Source organism: Falco peregrinus, chromosome 2 (genome assembly GCF_023634155.1).
Source record: "Falco peregrinus isolate bFalPer1 chromosome 2, bFalPer1.pri, whole genome shotgun sequence".
Classification (NCBI taxonomy): Eukaryota; Metazoa; Chordata; class Aves; order Falconiformes; family Falconidae; genus Falco; species Falco peregrinus.
Window position 1 is genome coordinate 82190527 of NC_073722.1, and position 9383 is coordinate 82199909.

Genomic DNA, 9383 nt, shown 5'->3' on the forward strand with positions numbered 1-9383 from the left:
ACGAGACAATTTGTCGCAGCCATATTGTCAACGACAGTCTGGTATTTTTTAAGTATCTTCACAAAGAAAGGCATTTTTTTCCATTTTAATTCCAAATGAAGGTAAAAGAAGGCAAAATGAAAACTGTGTGTGCTGAAGAGCAAAAACTGATAGGAGAGTTAAATAATCTTCGAAGTTTGCATAGAGTAGAAAGAAGGCATTATAACAAAATGTCATGTTTAAAAATACAGTTCCTTTAAACTTCTTGCTGCCTTAAATTTCAGCTTCAGTGAGGCTTGAGATCTTGCTAAACAAATGTCTTTTCCCTGTTGTTTGTGACAGGATAAAACAGAACTATTAATGACAAGGAATTATTAGGGAAATATCTTGGCATTTTTAATGGAAGAAAGGAAGCAAATCATGGTCATATGTATCTTTTGTCCACCTCGGAATTATCTCTGTCATGTTGGAAGTTTTTATTCGGAAGTCTGTGTTGACTCTCATGATTAGGGCCAGAAATCCTACAGCTGACAGGAAAGTGACCTATAAATAATGATCTGTGATGGACTTGTCATATACTCACTAAATGAAATATTCTAGTACTTGTTTCCTTTGTCTTGTTTCTTAGTTTCCATCTTCTTTGAAGTTATTGCTTTTGACATATCCCACTAGCTAGCTGGTAGAAATGGGTTTCCTTTGTCGTGTAAACGTATTCAATTTTCCCCAGAAAAGTACCACTGAAAATATTATTGGAACTATCGTTGTGAACACAAAGTCCACTTGAATGCAATTGAATACAGTTAGTATTGGATTTCCAAGTCAAAGCTAAATATTTTTTTTTTTAAATAAAGGTATATAAATACATGTATGCAGATACATTTAAAAACAGGACTAGAAGGAGACTACATACAATGCAGTACATATTCTAGAGTTTTGAGCAAATGAAAAAGTCATAATTTAGTAAGAATATAAATCTACAACACATCAGATACACTATAGTAATTACCTGCACGCATTCTCTAACTACCCTGCTGTATAAAGAAAATCAGTCAGCTCATGGTAACAGCCCATCTTCACTCTTAGCCAATAATAAAACAGGTTTTCAGCAAGGAGTAAATTGTTTCATTTCATTTTCTAATGATGAACAATGTGCATATGGGATGGTAACATCATGTAGCAGACGCTCTCTGACTTTGCGTCCCAGTGTTTTGCGTGGTAACTTGTGTGGTCATGTCTTTAATGATAAGAATACAGTGCTGCCTTTGATACCTCTAATTGATAATTCCTAAAAGGAGCTGTGCCAGGTCTGTCCACACAAAGGGGGCATTCTTGTCATTGAGGTGGAGAAAGATGTTAGGAGAGAGAAATCTAGCACTGCTATAGTCTATGTCAATTTTACCATTGAATTCACTGAATCTGGGATTTCACCCCAAACTTGCAGTTCAGATCTCCCTTGTTACGCTGAGTAATGAGGCAAACAGAAACACCCACGCCAAATGTGCTGCTTGGTTAACATACTTTTAGCAAGCCTGCCAAAAGTGAACTCCTCTTGCAGCACAGTTCATTAAGCATTATGCACGTAGCATTAGCAGTTGACACTGCTGAAAAGGCTACAATAGAACACTGCATGAAAGAACCATAAAAACTGGGGTTTGTGCCACCTATGTTTCTGTAAAGCTTGCAGAAAATTTATGTTGGCAAATAAATTAGGGTAGGCCTAATGAAAAGTAATAACTCTGTTATTTTGACCTTTGTTTTGGTTTATAAGCTTACGTCACCTACAAGAAAAGATGGTATGACTTCAAGACCTCCATTGTTATATCTGCCAGTCTCACCTTCCCTGCTTTTTGAAAAAAAAAGGTGATTTACTACAGGAAAATGACTTCTAAATTTGTCTAAATGGCTTAGTAGACCACATACTTCCTCTTGAGATCATGCTTGGTTGAGGGAATAATTCATAATATTTTTTGTTTCTAGTTGAATCTCAAGGATAACTTTTATCTCATGTATAATTCAGCTGTGTTTGAGTAACTCATTACATACACTGTTCACTCATCACTTGAATCCCAGTTTTTTAATCTACATCATTTTCTGTTGACCTACAGTAGAAAATATGCTGTGATCTGTGCCATTTGGCCATTACTTGTGATGTCTATAAAACAACTGGAAGTGACTAACACAGGTCTTTGAGGACTAGTCATATATGCAAACTATGCTTATGATTTCATTTGATTCAGGAAGGTTCCACATCTGCCCACAAAAATGTCACTTCTTGGCTGAGCTGGAAATGATGTTTTTCAACTGCAGTGCTACAGTTCTGCTCATCTGGCTGGTCACACCCTACCCACAAAAAAGAGGGATCCCAGTTCATAACTGGAAGTGGAGCTATTCCACTCTTCTTCCCCTTTTGTGTAGCAAGCTTCAACAAATGAGGAGATACAACAATAGACAGGGAAAGGCACACTTGTAGCAGTGCTAATATTAAAAGCCTTACGAATGTCAACGTTGAATTTACTTTCTCTTTCTTTCCTTCTCTGATCAGCTGTACAAAGCAGTCTGGAGAGATAGAGTACAATAGCTAAAAGGAAGCAGATAGAAACACAAGGCAGCTGATACAAACCGAGCGGCCATAAATGTGTACGAGGCAACCACTGGTTTCATACTTCAAGTGTTTGCTTTAATGGCCACGATTGTGTTGGATGGAGTCAGCTACATTTTGGTCAAACTCTTCATAGCAGGCCCTGCTTACGTATTTATTTTCATTAGAAAGAGTGTAGATTCCACACCATCACCTGGGTAGTCTGAATGGCATGTATAATATTCAAAAGAATATTAATATTGAAGTAAGTTACGATCACTCTGTGATGGCAGAAGAATGAAAGCATATTAATACTCCCGATGCACCTAACATGTCCCTTCAGGCTGTTCAGGCATCACCTGGACAACTAAAGGACCCCACTGCATTCAGTCCCTGATTTCTAACTTGTCCTGTGTGAAAAAAACCTCTTCACAATATGACAACCAGCTTGCGATAGTGAAAGCATTCTAAAGGTAAAGCTCTTCATCCAGACAGCTAGTTTTTGGCTGATGCAAAGGATACAGAAAGAGTGATATTAAGAGCACACAGCCTATAATGAAGTAAGTCAGTGCATGCATACTTTAATCCGTGAAAAATCCTTTGCCTTAACAATAATTGAAGGAAATAAAGCCATAGAATTTATCACTATTTGCGTAGTTGAGAGGACAAGAGTTCAAGCTTAGGCTCTCTGGCTTCCAGGATAGTAGTGAGCAATTAATTTGAAATTAATTTTAGGATATTTCTATAAGCACAAGACCCCAAATTTATACAGGAGTGCCTGGCCTATTATCTATGTGTTAGTAAACAAAGCATTATCTATTCTTTTCCAAGTGATGGTTGGCCATTTTCCCATCTGCTTTTGTAACCTTTTATAAAAGGATTGGAAAAAGCCCTGCTTTGTATGCTTGGCTAAGACATCTGAGGTTCTGAAGCATTTCTCAGCCTCCTTTAGATGCATCATTTAAAACCACATCTACCAAGCTGTTAGGTGTTAGTAGCACACCAGAAGTATGTAGATTTTCAATTATGCAGGAAATAGAGTTTAAATTTCTTGGTCTTACCATTTCAGAGGTTGTTACTCAGCAGAAAATATTAGTTTGCAAAAAAGCTTTCTTTTCCAGATGTGAGTTTCAAGGTGGCATCAGTATAAAAGATTTGAAATGCTTTGCCTTTCTAGCAGAAAAAATTTACCAGATGATTTTCTGATTAACTTACAGCACTTGCCAAAGCTTTTGCATAATTCTTCAGTTCTAATATAGTTGACTGAATAGTAGTCTGTGGCGTAATGTCAAATAAACGCATATTTCAAACAAGAGCAGGGGGAAATGTAATTTTCCACCCACTAACAGGCTGACCATATATTCAGAAGTGGTATTTGGCAGGAGCTTGATTCAATAAGTTACAAATAGCTGCTGCCCACTGTTTTACTACACCCCCTACACAGGGCTGCAGCAAGGACCTGCAAAGTCTACAATTGCAAAGGGGACCTAAATTCCAGGTTTTTAGGAGTCCAAAATTTGAGATCAGCAGGAGGACTGCAAAGCTAGCGGTGAACAAGGAAGAAGCAGAACTCTGATCAAGACAATTAATGCTGACATGATGATTTTAAATCCAACTTTAAAAACAAAACAATAACAGATCTGGCTCTATAGAGTCTGATATTGCCACCCAGCCTGAATTACTACTGACAGCTCGTAACTTTATTGCACCAGCATGCCTGATTACTGTCATCGTGCCAGAGATTTAATACTTCTGAAATTCAAACTGGGAAGGAGAGTAGATAATATCTGAAAATAATCAAGTGAAAATTTCTGTGGCAGAGGCTTGTTTACCACGTCTTCTGATGGCCAGCTCAGAGAGTCTGGAGGTTGCTGAGTAGAAATTCCATAAGAAAACAATTATATGGTGCTATTAATACTTAGCAATTTCCATCTGTAAAACTGTACAATGAAATTGAGCACTTTCCCTCTACTTAATGGTTTAGAAACCAACACGTACAGCATTTAAGGGGAGATTTTGCAAAAGGGCATGAAAAAGGAGTTTGAAGGCCAATTCCCTACTGTGGCAGAAGCCCAAGCCCCCATAGGACTTGATCTAGAAAAATACAAAACAAAAGCACTGGAAAGTCCTCCACTGATTCCAGTTGGATTTGAAACAGACCTACAACAAGTCAGCTGCAGATCCCAGGGACAGAGAGGCTTAACAGAGCCCTTCCTACATCCTCTAGCTAACGGCCAAAGCAAACCAGTGCAATAGTAACTGCTTCAGATGGGTATAACTGAAATCAAAGGAGTGACCTTACATGTTATTTTCTCCCTTGAGACACTACAAACTGTTCTAATGTAGCAAGAAATATGAGCTCATTTTATGATATTAAAAAAAAAAGTCCTTATATATATGACCTTTTAACCTTAATTAAAATCGACACTGTGAGAATGCTGCTGCTGCAGAGTAGCACCTGCCACAGATAGGAGCACCGTGACTTACAGTGTGGGTTCCTCTCTTTGTGATGGGACATCGCTTAGCTGCCAGAGCAGCCCCTCTGCAGCTTTGCTCTGTTGCTTTTTGAAATGGCTTGACCTTGAGAGCTGCTGTCAGTCTGCATGAGCAGTGTTGATTTGTGTGTGCAGCCTCCCATCACAGTGTTGCTCTGATATGTGCTGTTGTACTGTACTTTTACTGTTTTATGCCTTTCTGGTGTTTCAGTTTTTCTCTTCTGAAGGTACTGAAGGGTACAATACTTATGTATCTCTTAGAGGACCCCAAACTACAATGCTTTCTTTAACAGCACTTCATGAGCAAGGATGAGATGCTGCTTCCTTTATTCAATTCTGCTGCTTGATATTTCACAGCAGATTCATATTCAGGCTATCAAAATCCACTGGAGGGCCATTTTTCCTCTCCACCTTGCGCAGAAATGAAAAAATATCAATTAGAAAGTATGCTGATGCTTTCTGAATAGGACTCTGAGTTCAAAGTGCAGTCCAAAAGACACTGAGAGAAAAAAAGACAGTTATAAAGAGCATTGCATAAGGTAACAGTACGATAGTATGTGCCTATAGGCTGATTGCATTGAAAAAAAGGTCATTAAAATGAGGCAGATTTGTATAACCAGTTATACTCCTTGTAGTTCTCAATTTTAACACCTTAACCAATGAAACTGTCATTTTGGCTAGCATCAGTTTGGTTTCTAGTCTAATGCAAGGCCAGCTCCAATCCTCAGGCACTGTCAGAAATACTTTAAAACAAATTGCTTCTGTGTCTACAGGTTTAGGAACATCAGCACTGCACTGCTGGTCTTCTAGACTTTGGTAATACAATAAACCAATTACAAATTAGGTGGGGTTTCCCTTTAGCTTTGGGGATCTTAAGCACACTTACTTCCATCCTGACAGCAGCTACTTGACATTCAAACCACACTAGGGGCAGCTAATGTCATAAGAGTAACAGTAAATCCACCCAAAAATGTTTTGGAAAAGCAATGGACAGACTCTAACAACTTCAGCTCTGTTGGTCAAAAAAATCCCCCTCAATCTACAAAATATAGATCTAGTGATGCCCTGGCCAGTTGTTTCAAGACGCTGGGACACAGCCAATTATTACTGAGTGCTTTATTTATATTTCTATGGTAGTACATGGCTCAATTCACATGCTAGTGTATTTATGGTGGAAACATAATAGAATTCCAACTGATGTGGCATACAATCCCTCTAAAATTGAGTAAACTATATAAAAATCAGGGGGACATCTGAGGTGGAACATACTAGTAAGATAGGGTAGCAGAGAAAGCCCAAATGGAAATTGTAAAAAATACTTTAAAAAAATAGTTTTATTTATCTTTAAATTCTTCGTAGTGCTTTGATTTGCTTTATCTCCTCCATGCCTCATAAGAATGACATCTGTTCTTACTGATAGCCTGCAAACTGCGCATCTGCTATCAGAATTTCATATTTGATACCTTCTGTCTTCATCTTGGCTCACTTGTTTATATACTTGAGGTGCTATGTTTATTTTTTAATATATAAGCTCTCTGAAGCAGAAGTTTGCATAAGACCACACAATCTTGGTGTGATCTGGCTCTGGACTTCAGGCCCTCCTACAGTCTCTGTAGTTATATCTATATTTGCATGTGTGTGTTTGTATATACATATAATAAGCAAGTTACAGAAGCTGAGCTGTAAGAAAATGGAAGTGAAATGAATTTAAGTTCATTTTGCATGCTTTAGATGGGCTGACTTTGGGCCTACATGGAGCTTAAAGCTCATGTCCTATTGAAATCTGACTGTTCTTCATCTACAGCAGGTTGTTCAAAGAAGATACTTCTTTAGTACATTTTAGCTTTGGGCTGTCTATTCCCAGAGAGATCCATAAAGTTTGTAAAACAGATGGCTACACTGACAGCTTGCCAGAAACCTAGGGACCACACTTAGGCTAAATAAAAACATGAACAAAATCACTATTTATTTCTACTTATAACACCTCTAATAACTGGATTGAACTGAACTGCTGCTGTTTAAACCCCAAAGTGATCCTTTTTATTTTAAAAAATGTGGGGGTAAGTAGTGATGACAGTCCTAGTTTAAGACCTTTCCAGGTGGCACCTTAGATAACCCTTTGTTCAAAAAAAAAAAAAAAAAGAGGGACCTTAGTAGAAACCATTTAATCGAGTATGCTGGTGAATGGTGTTTCGGTCCTCTGAAGCGAGGAGATGGGATTCCCTGACATGGTGTGCCAGTGCAAAGTGCATCCCGTGTTACTGAGGGAGCTCCTGGCCCACCCAGAGCCAGGAGGCTCATTTCACAGGTTTGCTAAGATGGCTTTCAGTGCAAGACACACTGCTGCTCCAGCTTGTTAACCTCTTCTGTGTTCTGGGTATACTGGATATGAGGGAAAATTAAGCTGCAGGCGTTGTGTATGTACCAGGTATGACTAAGACCAATAACTTTCTCTTTATTCAGTGAGATTCAAGCAAAAAATAGATGTATCAACCATTACTTACTATAGCCTTCTGCTGACATTCAAATGTGGAAAGGTTTTTTGCCTTCAACTTTTGAGCTATCCAGCTAACCTTGATTATTACCATCAAGAGATGCCACCTAAATCTCAGAGGCATATACATCAGAACAGAGTATTGTAGCTGCTGTTCTTAACAGGTTTTTGAGCAGCTACTGAAACTAAAGGAATGAAATATATATTAAACAAACACAGTAATACAGACCCAAAAGTTTTGTCCTAGCAGGAGGCTGAGTACGCTTTGTATCATTCAGTACTTACTCCTCCTGCTTTCTCCTCTTGTTCAAACAGCAGGACTTCAAGGCAGACAGCCCAGATGGATCCAGCCCTCGCTGAGGCTGGTTCCGCAAGCCTGCCATCCTTCCATGGGTAGTAGGCTATACATTTGCAGAAGGGATTTTGATTGACACTTCAGTGTGATGAAGCATAAACTCAATATTGGGATGCTGTGTTATCTGGTAGCATGAAAAAACGAAAATTCCTTACTAGTGTTGTCTGAGCTGCGTGAAGCCTGACGTGCAGCCTGACCTAGAGCTGACCTTGTGTGGATACAGGAGTTGTTTCTGGTTAGCTTGTCAGGCAGGGAAGAATCTGCCTGCAGGGTGAAGCCTAAAATACTGTGAGAGGAGGGGTCTTTGTAGAGCTGTTTCTTTAACTTTGAAATCCATGTGTGAGATTTGTCTTTTAGTGACTGATGAGATTTGCAAGGAATCCCACCGCTACCACCCTGGACATGTGCGTGGTCCTGGCCTGCTAAAATGTTCTTGCCTGCAAGGATGGGGCTGATGGTAACCGCCTGTTTTTACAGTGTACCACGCAGCTTAGAGAGTGGGGGTTTTTCCTCAGTCTCAATATTATGATCAGTCCTCTGCAAGCCGAGATGAAATGTCTCTGGGCGGTCTTCATAGGTGTCTGAGCCTGCACCAGTGAAACATTATTACAGTGTTGGTGAGAACTGATTGGGCTGAGAGTTATCTACCTGATTTTGCAATGACTATAGCTCTTGCCACAAGTGCTGTGACCCCTTAATTCCCGTTGCCCTTTAAGCTCTATAAGTTTTATTGTTAAGGGATTTCCAGCCCATCCCTATTCATTACCTTGGAAACATAAACAGAAGCATTACTGAAAATGTCTAATAATGAATTTAGCCTAAGCACCCTACTGGGAGGTAGAGGAGCATTATTATCCCTGTTTTACAGTTGAAAAATAAGTTCCAGAGTTCAAGGCTGTCCACCAGATCTCCTTCTGCCAAGTCTGTCCTGCCTATATGTATAGGCTATTAACTTGAATTCCTCTGCTGACCACTAATACAACAGAATCAATTGTCAAGATAGGTGGTCTCTCACGTAATCACATTTGAAACCTCTGAGGCTCACTCTATATTAAAAACAACAGCTTAAATCCTGCCCATAAACTTGCCAGCAGTTGCTACAGGTTTCTGCAGCATCAGTTTAACAGCCTCTCTGTGTGATACATTACTTAATTAGAAGGTAGAATGCAGCTGCTTGAGCTTAAGTTTCTGTATCATCTCTACATGCAACCCCTTTGCAAAGCTGACAGCCTAACCTGACTGTGACAATGGGACTGAGAGCTGTGTCCTCACTCTTTCACAGCAGAGATGAAAAAAATCATGGGTGTCTCAATTCCCCGTGTAGCTATTTCTATGCTTATTCTAAGAATTCAGGAACCAAGACACTGGTCTAAAGATAATAAGATTTTAAACAGATACTACAGTTTCAGTTCTCTGAATTTGTCTTCATGTTTTGTGTGAGGAGGGTTCATGCTTTTAAGTATTTCTTCAAGAACAAACAGG